Source organism: Ranitomeya variabilis, chromosome 7, assembly GCF_051348905.1.
Source record: "Ranitomeya variabilis isolate aRanVar5 chromosome 7, aRanVar5.hap1, whole genome shotgun sequence".
NCBI lineage: Eukaryota > Metazoa > Chordata > Amphibia > Anura > Dendrobatidae > Ranitomeya > Ranitomeya variabilis.
In genome coordinates, this window is record NC_135238.1 from 248,480,019 (window position 1) to 248,497,144 (window position 17,126).

At 45.8% G+C, this 17,126-nt stretch overlaps 1 protein-coding gene across 3 annotated transcripts in view; it reads right to left on the bottom strand.

Annotated features, from left to right (window-relative positions):
- The window catches only part of GPR39 (G protein-coupled receptor 39), a 264,976-nt gene that overhangs the window by 240,751 nt on the left and 7,099 nt on the right, over nt 1-17,126 (bottom strand). The window lies entirely within an intron of this gene.

Genomic DNA, 17,126 nt, shown 5'->3' on the forward strand with positions numbered 1-17,126 from the left:
TGTGAGGAGTGGTAGAGGTTGAAGTTGGCGGATGGTGGCCCGGAGTTGGGAGAGATATAGTAGCAGTAAAAAGAGAAAGCAAATAGTTCTTGGATTTGTGATGGTTTATTGTGCGATATCTTTGGGCAAGATGGACTGAGATTTTTCAGGAAGTTGAAAAGAGTATGAGAGCTGTACATGGGAGTGGGAAGGAGCGAGGGGGCTGATGTGGATGAGCAGTGATGGAGGGGGGATGTGGCGATGAACGTGGATGACAAAGGCACACAGGAAGATGGAAGGAAAAATAAAGCACATGGTTAAAAGGGAGTACAAAGTGTGGGTTACCTGACTCCCTATCCTGACTAACTGCCACTGAATTAACTTCTGCTTCTAGATACTTTGCTGAAGGGGACACCGCGTGCATACACCCCACACACGTGCACCCCTTAGGATGCTTCTAGATTTTTAGGCTGACTAGATGGTCAGGTGAGAGGGATTGTGGGAGCTGGTTTAGGATAAATTAGCAGCTCCATTGGAGAACTCACCACCTCTTGAGGCAGCCTGTTCCACTCATCGATCTCCCTCACTGTCAAAAAGTTATTTTTTTATATATCTAATCTGTATTTTCTCCCTTTCAGTTTCATCCCATTGCTTTGATCCCTGTACACTGTCACAGCCCTTCAGATATTTGTAGACAGCTGTTAAGTCTCCTCTTAGACTTCTTTTTTGCAGCAAAACATTCCCACATCCTTTAACCGTTCCTCATAGGACATACTTTGCAGTCCGCTCACCATAAATCTTACTAAGCCTCCACACAGGAAGGAGGAAGGCCAGACAGCCATTAATAAACTCATTGCCAGCAGCCGAGGCGCATTACTGGAGGATTTCTTCCACTCAAACTCAATACTGAGTAAATCCAGATGGTTGGAAAACGTTTCCATTTTTTCATAATTTGCATATTACCAACATGTCTATCAATCCAACGATTGAATAATTCCACTATATTGTCTGTCCTGATGTATACCCAGGTCTGTATGGGTGGCAGTGGCGTATCCAGGGGGGGGGGGCAGCCGGGACATGGGGGCCTGATGATGCGGCGGTCCAAGGAGGGGGTTGGCAGGGCCAGGGAGCGGGGGCTGTCTAATAATACTCACCTACTCCTGACGTGGTCCCTGCAGGTCCCTGGCTGCCCGGCTTCTTCCTGTACTGAGCGGTCATATAGTACCGCCCCATAATTTCGGGTATAGGCTCTTATAGTGAGCGTTTAGGGGAAGGGGTGGATACCATACTCCAACCACTAGCACAGAGTCCCAGGATATCGGACAGACTCCAGAGCTGTTCTAAGTATGCTGGATAATGTAATCTGGAGCTCACACTGGCCATGGCTCACCTGCGACGTAGCTGCACTTTATACATCCATCCCGCACAGAACTGCTTTAGCGGCTGTACAATTTCATCTAAATAAGTACAGTAATTTCACCTATGACTTACAAATATTCATTGGGACAGTTTTATCCTTTTTACTATCTCACAACTATTTCCTATTCGATAATACATTTTTCATTCAAAGTAAGGGAGTTTCCATGGGGGCTAAATTCTCACCCTCAGTAGCAAATCTAGTAATGGCCTGGTGGGAGGAAATGGACATTTTCAGTGATAATAACCCTTTTTTTCAGGACATTGAATGGTATTTAAGATATATTGATGATTTATTAATGGTTTGGAAGGGCAATCAGAACTGCTTGGAGCAATTTATTTTTTATATAAATAACAATCCATTCAACTTAAAATTCACTTACATGTTTGATAAATTCACTATTAATTTTTTGGATTTATGTCTTCAGGGCTTCCCTGATACCATCATTCAAAGTAAAACATATCGCAAGCCAACTGCTGGCAATACTATATTACACGCACGCAGTTTTCATCCTCCCCACACCATTCATTCAATTCCTGCAGCACTATAATGGGGTAAGTGTCTGTATGGGGCGTCGTATGGGGCCATAACGTTTGTGCAGCCCTATAATGGGGTAAGTGTCTGTATAGAGCATCTTATGGGGCCATAACGTTTGTGCAGCACTATAATGGGGTAAGTGTCTGTATGGGGCGTCTTATGGGGCCATAACGTTTGTGCAGCACTATAATGGGGCAAGTGTCTGTATGGAGCATCTTATGGGGCCATAACGTGTGTGCAGCACTATAATGGGGTAAGTGTCTGTATGGGGCGTCTTATGGGGCCATAACGTTTGTGCAGCACTATAATGGGGCAAGTGTCTGTATAGAGCATCTTATGGGGCCATAACGTTTGTGCAGCACTATAATGGGGCAAGTGTCTGTATGGAGCATCTTATGGGGCCATAACGTCTGTGCAGCACTATAATGGGGCAAGTGTCTGTATGGAGCATCTTATGGGGCCATAACGTTTGTGCAGCACTATAATGGGGTAAGTGTCTGTATGGGGCGTCTTATGGGGCCATAACGTTTGTGCAGCACTATAATGGGGTAAGTGTCTGTATGGGGCGTCTTATGGGGCCATAACGTTTGTGCAGCACTATAATGGGGTAAGTGTCTGTATGGAGCATCTTATGGGGCCATAATGTTTGTGCAGCACTATATGGGACAAGTGTCTGTATGGAGCATCTTATGGGGCCATAACGTCTGTACAGCACTATAATGGGGTAAGTGTCTGTATAGAGCATCTTATGGGGCCATAACGTTTGTACAGCACTATAATGGGGCAAGTGTCTGTATGGAGCATCTTATGGGGCCATAACGTCTGTACAGCACTATAATGGGGTAAGTGTCTGTATAGAGCATCTTATGGGGCCATAACGTTTGTGCAGCACTATATGGGACAAGTGTCTGTATGGAGCATCTTATGGGGCCATAACGTCTGTACAGCACTATAATGGGGTAAGTGTCTGTATAGAGCATCTTATGGGGCCATAACGTTTGTACAGCACTATAATGGGGCAAGTGTCTGTATAGAGCATCTTATGGGGCCATAACGTTTGTGCAGCACTATAATGGGGCAAGTGTCTGTATGGAGCATCTTATGGGGCCATAACGATTGTGCAGCACTATAATGGGGCAAGTGTCTGTATGGAGCATCTTATGGGGCCATAACGTTTGTGCAGCACTATAATGGGGCAAGTGTCTGTATGGAGCATCTTATGGGGCCATAACGTTTGTGCAGCACTATAATGGGGTAAGTGTCTGTATGGAGCATCTTATAGGGCCATAACGTTTGTGCAGCTCTATAATGGGGTAAGTGTCTGTATGGAGCATCTTATTGGGCCATAACGCTTGTGCAGCACTATAATGGGGCAAGTGTCTGTATAGAGCATCTTATGGGGCCATAGCGTTTGTGCAGCACTATAATGGGGCAAGTGTCTGTATGGAGCATCTTATGGGGCCATAGCGTTTGTGCAGCACTATAATGGGGCAAGTGTCTGTATAGCGCATCTTATGGGGCCATAACGTTTGTGCAGCACTATAATGGGACAAGTGTCTGTATGGAGCATCTTATGGGGCCATAACGTTGTTGCAGCACTATAATGGGGCAAGTGTCTGTATGGAGCATCTTATGGGGCCATAACGTTTGTGCAGCACTATAAGGGGCAAGTGTCTGTATAGAGCATCTTATGGGGCCATAACGTCTGTGCAGCACTATAATGGGGTAAGTGTCTGTATGGAGCATCTTATGGAGCCATAACGTTTGTGCAGCACTATAAGGGGCAAGTGTCTGTATGGAGCATCTTATGGGGCCATAACGTTTTTGCAGCACTATAATGGGGCAAGTGTCTGTATGGAGCATCTTATGGGGCCATAACGTTTGTGCAGCACTATAATGGGGCAAGTGTCTGTATGGAGCATCTTATGGAGCCATAACGTTTGTGCAGCACTATAAGGGGCAAGTATCTGTATGGAGCATCTTATGGGGCCATAACGTTTGTGCAGCACTATAATGGGGCAAGTGTCTGTATAGAGCATCTTATGGGGCCATAACGTTTGTGCAGCACTATAATGGGGCAAGTGTCTGTATGGAGCATCTTATGGGGCCATAACGTTTGTGCAGCACTATAATGGGACAAGTGTCTGTATGGAGCATCTTATGGGGCCATAACGTTTGTGCAGCACTATAATGGGGTAAGTGTCTGTATGGGGCATCTTATGGGGCCATAACGTTTGTGCAGCACTATTATGGGGCAAGTGTCTGTATGGAGCATCTTATGGGGCCATAACGTTTGTGCAGCACTATAATGGGGTAAGTGTCTGTATGGAGCATCTTATGGGGCCATAACGTTTGTGCAGCACTATAATGGGGCAAGTGTCTGTATGGAGCATCTTATAGGGCCATAACGTTTGTGCAGCTCTATAATGGGGTAAGTGTCTGTATGGAGCATCTTATTGGGCCATAACGCTTGTGCAGCACTATAATGGGGCAAGTGTCTGTATAGAGCATTTTATGGGGCCATAACGTTTGTGCAGCACTATAATGGGGCAAGTGTATGTATAGAGCATCTTATGGGGCCATAACGTTTGTGCAGCACTATAATGGGGCAAGTGTCTGTATGGGGCATCTTATGGGGCCATAACGTGTGTGCAGCACTATAATGGGGTAAGTGTCTGTATGGGGCATCTTATGGGGCCATAACGTGTGTGCAGCACTATAATGGGGTAAGTGTCTGTATGGAGCATCTTATGGGGCCATAACGTTTGTGCAGCACTATAATGGGGCAAGTGTCTGTATGGAGCATCTTATGGGGCCATAACGTTTTTGCAGCACTATAATGGGACAAGTGTCTGTATGGAGCATCTTATGGGGCCATAACGTTGTTGCAGCACTATAATGGGGGTAAGTGTCTGTATGGGGCATCTTATGGGGCCATAACATTTGTGCAGCACTATAATGGGGTAAGTGTCTGTATAGAGCATGTTATGGGGCCATAACGTTTGTACAGCACTATAATGAAGTAAGTGTCTGTATGGAGCATCTTATGGGGCCATAACGTCTGTGCAGCACTATAATGGGGCAAGTGTCTGTATAGAGCATCTTATGGGGCCATAACGTCTGTGCAGCACTATAATGGGGTAAGTGTCTGTATGGAGCATCTTATGGGGCCATAACGTTTGTGCAGCACTATAATGGGGCAAGTGTCTGTATGGAGCATCTTATGGGGCCATAACGTCTGTGCAGCACTATAATGGGGTAAGTGTCTGTATGGAGCATCTTATGGGGCCATAACGTTTGTGCAGCACTATAATGGGGCAAGTGTCTGTATGGAGCATCTTATGGAGCCATAACGTTTGTGCAGCACTATAAGGGGCAAGTGTCTGTATGGAGCATCTTATGGGGCCATAACGTTTGTGCAGCACTATAATGGGGCAAGTGTCTGTATAGAGCATCTTATGGGGCCATAACGTTTGTGCAGCACTATAATGGGGCAAGTGTCTGTATGGGGCATCTTATGGGGCCATAACGTTTGTGCAGCACTATAATGGGGCAAGTGTCTGTATAGAGCATCTTATGGGGCCATAACGTTTGTGCAGCACTATAATGGGGCAAGTGTCTGTATGGGGCATCTTATGGGGCCATAACGTTTGTGCAGCACTATAAGGGGCAAGTGTCTGTATGGAGCATCTTATGGGGCCATAACGTTTGTGCAGCACTATAATGGGGCAAGTGTCTGTATAGCGCATCTTATGGGGCCATAACGTTTGTGCAGCACTATAATGGGGCAAGTGTCTGTATGGGGCATCTTATGGGGCCATAACGTTTGTGCAGCACTATAATGGGGCAAGTGTCTGTATAGAGCATCTTATGGGGCCATAACGTTTGTGCAGCACTATAATGGGGCAAGTGTCTGTATGGGGCATCTTATGGGGCCATAACGTTTGTGCAGCAGTATTATGGGGCAAGTGTCTGTATGGAGCATCTTATGGGGCCATAACGTTTGTGCAGCACTATAATGGGGTAAGTGTCTGTATGGAGCATCTTATGGGGCCATAACGTTTGTGCAGCACTATAATGGGACAAGTGTCTGTATGGAGCATCTTATGGGGCCATAACGTTTGTGCAGCATTATAATGGGGTAAGTGTCTGTATGGAGCATCTTATGGGGCCATAACGTTTGTGCAGCTCTATAATGGGGTAAGTGTCTGTTTGGAGCATCTTATGGAGCCATAACGTCTGTGCAGCACTATAATGGGGCAAGTGTCTGTATGGAGCATCTTATGGGGCCATAACATTTGTGCAGCAGTATAATGGGGCAAGTGTCTGTATAGAGCATCTTATGGGGCCATAACGTTTGTGCAGCACTATAATGGGGCAAGTGTCTGTATGGAGCATCTTATGGGGCCATAACGTTTGTGCAGCATTATAATGGGGTAAGTGTCTGTATGGAGCATCTTATGGGGCCATAACGTTTGTGCAGCTCTATAATGGGGCAAGTGTCTGTATGGAGCATCTTATGGGGCCATAACGTTTGTGCAGCACTATAATGGGGTAAGTGTCTGTATGGAGCATCTTATGGGGCCATAACATTTGTGCAGCAGTATAATGGGGCAAGTGTCTGTATGGAGCATCTTATGGGGCCATAACGTTTGTGCAGCACTATAATGGGGCAAGTGTCTGTATGGGGCATCTTATGGGGCCATAACGTTTGTGCAGCCCTATAAGGGGTAAGTGTCTGTATGGAGCATCTTATGGGGCCATAGCGTTTGTGCAGCACTATAATGGGGATGTGTCTGTATAGAGCATCTTATGGGGCCATAACGTTTGTGCAGCACTATAATGGGGTAAGTGTCTGTATGGAGCATCTTATGGGGCCATAACGTTTGTGCAGCACTATAATGGGGCAAGTGTCTGTATAGAGCATCTTATGGGGCCATAACGTTTGTGCAGCCCTATAATGGGGCAAGTGTCTGTATGGAGCATCTTATGGGGCCATAACGTTTGTGCAGCACTATAATGGGGTAAGTGTCTGTATGGAGCATCTTTTGGGTCCATAACGTTTGTGCAGCCCTATAATGGGGCAAGTGTCTGTATAGAGCATCTTATGGAGCCATAACGTTTGTGCAGCCCTATAAGGGGCAAGTGTCTGTATAGAGCATCTTATGGGGCCATAACGTGTGTGCAGCACTATAATGGGGTAAGTGTCTGTATGGAGCATCTTATGGGGCCATAACGTTTGTGCAGCACTATAATGGGGAAGTGTCTGTATAGAGCATCTTATGGGGCCATAACGTTTGTGCAGCTCTATAATGGGGGCAATTGTCTGTATGGAGCATCTTATGGGGCCATAACGTTTGTGCAGCTCTATAATGGGGGCAAGTGTCTGTATGGAGCATCTTATGGGGCCATAACATTTGTGCAGCACTATAATGGGGCAAGTGTCTGTATAGAGCATCTTATGGGGCCATAATGTTTGTGCAGCACTATAATGGGGTAAGTGTCTGTATGGAGCATCTTATGGGGCCATAACGTTTGTGCAGCTCTATAATGGGGCAAGTTTCTGTATGGAGCATCTTATGGGGCCATAACGTTTGTGCAGCACTATAATGGGGCAAGTGTCTGTATGGAGCATCTTATGGAGCCATAACGTTTGTGCAGCACTATAATGGGGTAAGTGTCTGTATGGAGCATCTTATGGGGCCATAATGTTTGTGCAGCACTATAATGGGGTAAGTGTCTGTATGGAGCATCTTATGGGGCCATATCGTGTGTGCAGCACTATAATGGGGAAGTGTCTGTATGGAGCATCTTATGGGGCCATAACGTTTGTGCAGCACTATAATGGGGCAAGTGTCTGTATGGAGCATCTTATGGGGCCATAACGTTTGTGCAGCACTATAATGGGGTAAGTGTCTGTATGGAGCATCTTATGGGGCCATATCGTGTGTGCAGCACTATAATGGGGAAGTGTCTGTATGGAGCATCTTATGGGGCCATAACGTTTGTGCAGCACTATAATGGGGCAAGTTTCTGTATGGAGCATCTTATGGGGCCATAACGTTTGTGCAGCACTATAATGGGGCAAGTGTCTGTATGGAGCATCTTATGGGGCCATAACGTTTGTGCAGCACTATAATGGGGAAGTGTCTGTATGGGGCATCTTATGGGGCCATAACGTTTGTGCAGCTCTATAATGGGGCAAGTGTCTGTATAGAGCATCTTATGGAGCCATAACGTGTGTGGAGCACTATTTTGGGCAAATGTCTGTATGGAACATCTTATGGGGCCATTATTAACGCAGCATTATATGGGGCTCCTGATTCAATATGGATATTCAAAAACACTTAACCTGCTGATGTCTCAATTAATTGTCCTTTTATTGGTGTCTATTTTAACATTATGGAGATTCAGGAATGTACCTTGGCTTGGTCATACAGATTCAATAGAGGTAAGGTTCAAATGGGGGAGGTTTTGGGGGGGGAGGTTTTGGGGGGGGAGGTTGGGGGGGGGGGGGCGCCAAACTGATCCGTTGCCCCGGGGTGCAGGAAAGGCTAGATACACCTCTGATGGGTGGAATAGCTTCCTGCTATGCTGGACTGTAGAAAAAAGTCCTGGATGCAGATCCAATGTCATATGTTCATCTAATGGCGCCGGGCAAAAATGAACAAAACTGAACATGAGGTTCTTAGTTTACCCTTCTGATCAGACTGTAGGGCATTCCAACACTCGGATGCTCCTGACTGAGGTGCCCTGCTTTAAGGGGTTAATGCCTTTCATTCCCAGGTTCTTTCTTTCCTGTTCCCTGGCCAATAGCTCCTTTGTTTGCGTGGGATCCGGAGACTGGTTGTGTGCTGGTGAGAGACCAGAATATGACTGACAGCATACCGTGTTTCCCCGAAAATAAGCCACCCCCGATAATAAGCCGTAGTGGGGGGTAGAGAAGGGGCGGCTAATATAAGCCATACCCCAAAAATAAGCCGTAGTGGGAAACACGTGGAAAATATAAGCCATGGTACCTTTTGACTGCCTCGGTCCCCTCTGTCCCTGCTGTCCCCACTGTCCTCTCTCTAGTGGCCCCGAGTGCAGGGTTAACTTTCTGTGTGCCCCGGCCGGAGCTCTGATTGGTCCAGCGGCTCCCCAGCATCTCGAGCGCTGATTGGCTCAGCAGCTCGAATGCTGATTGGCCCAGACGCCCTGCATGATGAGACAACCACACCTGCACCCTGCACCGCGGAGGAATCCATAAGGGAAAGCCACCATTACAAGGTAAGGAAATCCCACAATGTACCGTAATGTGCCGTAATGTTTCCTTAACTTGCGGCACACTTGCGGCGCAATCGCGGCAGGTCCCCATGCAATGTATGGAGCACTTGCGCCGCACCCTTGCCGCGATTGCGCCGCAAGTGTGCCGCAAGTGCGGAAATTGCGGTTTCTAACGGTACTGTGCTGGGGGCTGTTACCCTCTGGTGAGGCTGTGTGGGATACTTTATGGGGCTGTTACCCTATGTGAGGCCGTGTGGGATACGGTACCGTACTGTATGGGGCTGTTACCCTATGTGAGGCCGTGTGGGATACGGTACCGTACTGTATGGGGCTGTTACCCTATGGGAGGCTGTGTGGGATACGGTACCGTACTGTATGGGGCTGTTACCCTATGTGAGGCTGTGTGGGATACGGTACCGATACGGTTGTAACAAGATATTCTTGAGACATTGGTTTAATAAAACTGTTTTGTGTTGACTACCATACTGTTCAGCATGTTAATAAATGTTTACTTTTTGGTTAAAAAAAAAGTCGCCTTTTTTTTTGGCTAATATAAGCCATACCCCGAAAATAAGCCATAGTGGGACTTTTGGGGGTAAAAAGAATATAAGACACTGGCTTATATTCGGGGAAACACGGTAGTTGAAGCTGTTTGGGACAGGATCAGAAGAGAGGGTAACACCTGGCTCCCCTGCATCCTCGGTGAGCCAGACGCTTTCCCTCCTGCCAGTCAGGTGCCCTCCCTCGGTGGCCTGCTCAGCAGATCCACCCCAAAGTGCCTGAGTCCCAGTGTCAGCACAGGGAACACGCACAAGAGTTGCGCACTCTGCTGTTCTGGTCACATCCATCCGCCAGACCTTCATCCCTGCGGCGGCTGCAACATGTCGTCACTGCCTGAAAGGCAACAGAGAGCCGCTATCGTGCCCCGCTCTAGCCCCGTCCACCCACCCGAGATCACTTAGGCCATGTTCACACATCAGTTTTTTGCAGTCAGTCACAATCCGGTTGCTTGACGGATCCGTTGTAAATAGTGAAAAAAAGGTTGCGATAGATCCGTTTTTCACAAAAACCCAAAAGATAGTCAGCTCACCTGAATATCGGCTATTCCACACCTGTTCCTGCACGGAAAGGTTGAGCACTCAGTCCAAAGAAAAATCGATGAATCCAGCAGGAATGTAGTAAAATCACTACATTTATTTCTTCATTTTTTTTGGCCATGATTAAGACGTTAGTCAGAACGCTGCCATGTGTGCATAATGCTGTAAGAAATTATAACTTATTTACAAGTGTGTACCATAGAACCCTTTCCCTTTTTTAAAAAAAATGAAGAAATAAATTTAGTGATTTTACTACATTCCTGCTGGATTCATCGATTTTTCTGTAGATTTGTTTTTCCGCCGGATCCATCGCATCAGTTTTTCATCCGTTTCTCCCATTTTTTTATCCGTTTTACGAGGGATCCATTTTTTAAAAACACCCATGGGAGGCTCCCAAATGTTTTTGGCTACTGAAAACTGTATACAGTGTTTCTACAGCCCATCATGACAGGTTGTAGAGCAAGTGGCAAAGATGGAAGGCGCGATGGCAAACATTCTGAAGATTTATGTGGATTTCACTTTTGAGGCGAATCGTTTGAAAGCGATAGTTCTGGAGAAGGAGCGAGAGAGACAGCGCATCATGCGTCTGCGCCGACGATATTTTTGGATCCACCCAATCACAGCACAGAGAATGACACATGGGGTGTATGCTACATTATACAAGGAGTTAAGAGGAAACCCCGAGACGTTTTTCAGCTACATTCATATGAAAGCGGAGAACTTTGACTTTTTGGTTGAACGGATTGGACACCTCATCCGTAGAAGTGATACGCATTGCCGCTTCTCCATTTCACCGGCAGAGTGTTTCATGGTGGCTCTTCGGTAAGCCATTTTTATTGTATCTCCTACTGTTAAAGCTCACTTTTAACTGTAATGTTGAGAAATCTTCCGAACATGTAGAATGCCTAAGATAGGCAGCTTCCAATATATAAATTCATCAAAAAAGGAGAAAAAATGAAGCTACTGCCTTAAAAGTTAACACTTTATTAAGAAACAATTAAAAATGTCATAGTTGTACGAGACAAAAATTAAAAAGTGTGAAAAAATATGGGGACACAATGTGCAAAAGATAACAGCTACACCTGGGTGGTAAGGTGCCACGGGTTACCAATGAGAAGAATCAAATATGTTCCATACAAGAGACTGTGAAACAGTAAAGCATATAAATACAAAATGGATACAAATATACACAGTACAGAGCAAAAGTTTGGACACACCTTCTCCTTCTCCTTTAAAGATTTTTCTGTATTTTCATGACTATGAACATTGTACATTCACACTGAAGGCATCAAAACTATGAAATTAACACATGTGGAATTATGTACTTAAAGGGCCACTGTCACCCCCTCCAGCCGTTATAAACTAAAAGAGCCACCTTGTGCAGCAGTAATGCTGCAGTCTAACAAGGTGACTCTTTTAGTTTTTGTTGCTGATATTCCCACAATAAAGGTATTTATAATTTTGCTCAAATACCTCTCTTTGTACCTGGAGGCGGGTCTGAAGCCTCCTCTTTGAAGCGCCCAACTGCCATCAGTCATCTCTTCTGGGGCGATTTTCGCCGCCCCCTCAGCGCTGTTTTCGTCCGAAATCCGGCGCCTGCGCTCTGCTCTTCTGCCTTGCGCAGGCGCATAGAGCATTGGCCGTCCTAGCTCTGATGCCGGGATCCGGTCTGCGCCTGTGCGGGCCGTGCGGCCACCCTGTTACTGAATCCCCGCACTGTGCATAATGCATAACACAGTGCGGGGCGGGGATTCAGTAACAGGGTGGCCGCACGGCCCGCAGCTAGGACGGCCAATGGAGCTAGGACGGCCAATGGAGCTAGGACGGCCAATGCTCTATGCGCCTGCTCCAGGCAGAAGAGCAGAGCGCAGGCGCCGGATTTCGGACAAAAACAGCGCTGAGGGGGCGGCGACAATCGCCCCAGAAGAGATGAGTGATGGCAGTTGGGCGCTTCAAAGAGGAGGCTTCAGACCCGCCTCCAGGTACAAAGATAGGTGTTTGATCAAAATTATAAATACCTTTATTGTGGGAATATCAGCAACAAAAACTAAAAGAGTCACCTTGTTAGACTGCAGCATTACTGCTGCACAAGGTGGCTCTTTTAGTTTATAACGGCTGGAGGGGGTGACAGTGGCCCTTTAACAAAAAAGTGTGAAACAACTGAAATTATGTCTTATATTCTAGGTTCTTCAAAGTAGCCACCTTTTGCTTTGATGACTGCTTTGCACACTCTTGGCATTCTCTCGGAACACCTGCTGAAGCCATACTCAAGTAGTGGATTGATGCCAACTAAAAGAGTTTTCAATTACCGCCTAACACAAGCACGAAGAATGGTGGCGTGTGCTTTTGGGATTCTAACATCCAAATGGCAAGTTCTGTTGACTGCTATAAACCTGAACTCTGACACTGTGAATGAGATGGTGAAAGCTTGTGTGGTCCTGCACAATTTCAGAATATGCAAGGAACAGATTGCCATTGATGACCACTTCGAAGAAACCTACTACTATATGCAGGGATCTAGAGGATAGCTGGTGGTAGAGGACTTGTATCTCCTGCAGGATAGTCCTGGCTATGTGTATATAATATACTACTATATGCAGGGATCTAGAGGATAGCCGGTGGTGGAGGACTTGTATCTCCTGCAGGATAGTCCTGGCTATGTGTATATAATATACTACTATATGCAGGGATCTAGAGGATAGCCGGTGGTGGAGGACTTGTATCTCCTGCGGGATAGTCCTGGCTATGTGTATATAATATACTACTATATGCAGGGATCTAGAGGATAGCCGGTGGTGGAGGACTTGTATCTCCTGTGGGATAGTCCTGGCTATGTGTATATAATATACTACTATATGCAGGGATCTAGAGGATAGCCGGTGGTGGAGGACTTGTATCTCCTGCGGGATAGTCCTGGCTATGTGTATATAATATACTACTATATGCAGGGATCTAGAGGATAGCCGGTGGTGGAGGACTTGTATCTCCTGTGGGATAGTCCTGGCTATGTGTATATAATATACTACTATATGCAGGGATCTAGGGGATAGCCGGTGGTAGAAGACTTGTATCTCCTGCGGAATCATCTTGGCTACGTGTATATAATATACTATATGCAGGGATCTAGGGGATAGCCGGTCGTAGAGGAATTGTATCTCCTGCGGGATAGTCCTGGCTATGTGTATATAATATACTACTATATGCAGGGATTTAGAGGATAGCCAGTGGTGGAGGACTTGTATTTCCTGCGGAATCATCTTGGCTATATGTATATAATCTACATCTATATGCAGGGAGCCCATAGGGAAAAATGATGTACTAGTCCATTAATAAAATGTACAAAATCTTTATTGAAGACATTAAAATACATAAAACACATAACCAGGTGTATGTAAGTTACAGCCTGAAACAATATTCCACCAAGGGCCCCACCCCCACCAGTTACCCCACAATATTTAAGAAACTAAGCTATTTCATACCTCAGCAGAGGATCAGCCTAAATAGTGGTGCACATGCACCTATCACTTGTCACATATGTGACCCGCTGCAATATCTCACTATATCTCTCGCCTTCTAACAGGCCTCATATCTGGAACAATTGCGGCACTCTCTCCCCTGGCTCCCCACATCGGCTGCGCACTTTGCACTTAGAGTAAGTACATAGGCAATTGTTCCAGATATGAGGCCTGTTAGAAGGCGAGCGATATAGTGAGATATTGCAGCGAGTCACATATGTGACAAGTGATAGGTGCATGTGCACCACTATTTAGGCTGATTCTCTGCTGGGGTATGAAATAGCTTAGTTTCTTAAATATTGTGGGGTAACTGGTGGGGGTGGGGCCCTTGGTGGAATATTGTTTCAGGCTGTAACTTACATACACCTGGTTATGTGTTTTATGTATTTTAATGTCTTCAATAAAGATTTTGTACATTTTATTAATGGACTAGTACATCATTTTTCCCTATGGGAATTAGGCTCTATGTAAATGGATGTGTCCTCAGTGTAAAGTTTCCGCATGGGGTGGTGTGATTAATTAACTATTATATATATATTTAATACTTTATTTATCCCCCCAGATATGTGGTATCGTTGTTTGTTGGTTGTTTATCTATATGCAGGGATCTAGAGGATAGCCAGTGGTAGAGGAGGACTTGTATCTCCTGCGGAATCATCCTGGCTATGTGTATATAATATACTACTATATGCAGGGATCTAGGGGATAGCCGGTGGTAGAGGAGGACTTGTATCTCCTGCGGAATCATCCTGGCTATGTGTATATAATATACTACTATATGCAGGGATCTAGAGGATAGCCGGTGGTGGTGGAGGACTTGTATCTCCTGCGGAATCATCCTGGCTATATGTATATAATATACTACTGTATGCAGGGATCTACAGGATAGCTGGTGGTAGAGGACTTGTATCTCCTGCGGGATAGTCCTGGCTATGTGTATACAATATGCCACTATATGCAGGGATCTAGAGGATAGCCGGTGGTAGAGGACTTGTATCTCCTGCGGGATAGTCCTGGCTATATGTATATAATATACTACTATATGCAGGGATCTAGAGGATAGCCGGTGGTAGAGGACTTGTATTTCCTGCAGAATCATCCTGGCTATGTGTATATAATATACTACTATATGCAGGGATCTAGGGGATAGCCGGTGGTAGAGGAGGACTTGTATCTCCTGCGGAATCATCCTGGCTATATGTATATAATATACTACTATATGCAGGGATCTAGAGGATAGCCGGTGGTAGAGGACTTGTATCTCCTGCGGGATAGTCCTGGCTATGTGTATACAATATGCCACTATATGCAGGGATCTAGAGGATAGCCGGTGGTAGAGGACTTGTATCTCCTGCGGGATAGTCCTGGCTATATGTATATAATATACTACTATATGCAGGGATCTACAGGATAGCTGGTGGTAGAGGACTTGTATCTCCTGCGGGATAGTCCTGGCTATGTGTATACAATATGCCACTATATGCAGGGATCTAGAGGATAGCCGGTGGTAGAGGACTTGTATCTCCTGCGGGATAGTCCTGGCTATATGTATATAATATACTACTATATGCAGGGATCTAGAGGATAGCCGGTGGTAGAGGACTTGTATTTCCTGCAGAATCATCCTGGCTATGTGTATATAATATACTACTATATGCAGGGATCTAGGGGATAGCCGGTGGTAGAGGAGGACTTGTATCTCCTGCGGAATCATCCTGGCTATATGTATATAATATACTACTATATGCAGGGATCTAGAGGATAGCCGGTGGTAGAGGACTTGTATCTCCTGCGGGATAGTCCTGGCTATGTGTATACAATATGCCACTATATGCAGGGATCTAGAGGATAGCCGGTGGTAGAGGACTTGTATCTCCTGCGGGATAGTCCTGGCTATATGTATATAATATACTACTATATGCAGGGATCTAGGGGATAGCCGGTGGTAGAGGACTTGTATTTCCTGCAGAATCATCCTGGCTATGTGTATATAATATACTACTATATGCAGGGATCTAGGGGATAGCCGGTGGTAGAGGAGGACTTGTATCTCCTGTGGAATCATCCTGGCTATATGTATATAATATACTACTATATGCAGGGATCTAGAGGATAGCCGGTGGTAGAGGACTTGTATTTCCTGCAGAATCATCCTGGCTATGTGTATATAATATACTACTATATGCAGGGATCAGGAGGATAGCCGGTGGTAGAGGAGGACTTGTATCTCCTGCGGAATCATCCTGGCTATGTGTATATAAAATACTACTATGTGTATAATATACTACTGTATGCAGGGATCTAGAGGATAGCCGGTGGTAGAGGAGGACTTGTATCTCCTGTGGAATCTTCCTGGCTATGTGTATATAAAATACTACTATGTGTATAATATACTATTGTATGCAGGGATCTAGAGGATAGCCGGTGGCAGAGGAGGACTTGTATCTCCTGTGGAATCGTCCTGGCTATGTGTATCTATAATATAATTGTCTAAGGGGTACTTCCGTCTGTCTGTGTGTCCCGGAAATCCCGCGTCGCTGATTGGTCTCGCCAGCTGCCTGTCCTGGCTGCCGCGACCAATCAGCGACGGCCACAGCCCGGCAGAGAATTAGTCCCTCCCTACTTCCATCCAGTCAGTGCCCGGTGCCTGCTCCATACTCCCCTCCACTCAGCGCTCACACAGGGTCAATGCCAGCGTTAACGGACCGCGTTATGCCACGGGTAACGCACTCTGTTAACGCTGCTATTAACCCTGTGTGTCCCCAACTTTTTACTATTGATGCTGCCTATGCAGCATCAATAGTAAAAAGATGTAATGTTAAAAATTATAAAAAAACAAAAAACCTGCTATTCTCACCTTCCGTAGTCCGCCCAGGCGCGCGCGGCTGCCGCCAGCTTCCGTTCCCAGAGATGCATTGCGAAATTACCCAGAAGACTTAGCGGTTCTAGAGGATAACCGGTGGTAGAGGAGGACTTGTATCTCCTGCGGAATCATCCTGGCTATGTGTATATAAAATACTACTATGTGTATAATATACTACTGTATGCAGGGATCTAGGGGATAGCCAGTGGTAGAGGAGGACTTGTATCTCCTGCGGAATCATCCTGGCTATGTGTATATAATATACTACTATATGCAGGGATCTAGGGGATAGCTGGTGGTGGAGGACTTGTATCTCCTGCAGAATCATCTTGGTTATGTGTATATAATATACTACTATATGCAGGGATCTAGAGGATAGCCGGTGGTGGAGGACTTGTATTTCCTGCGGAATCGTCCTGGCTATGTGTATATAATACAATACTGTATGCAGG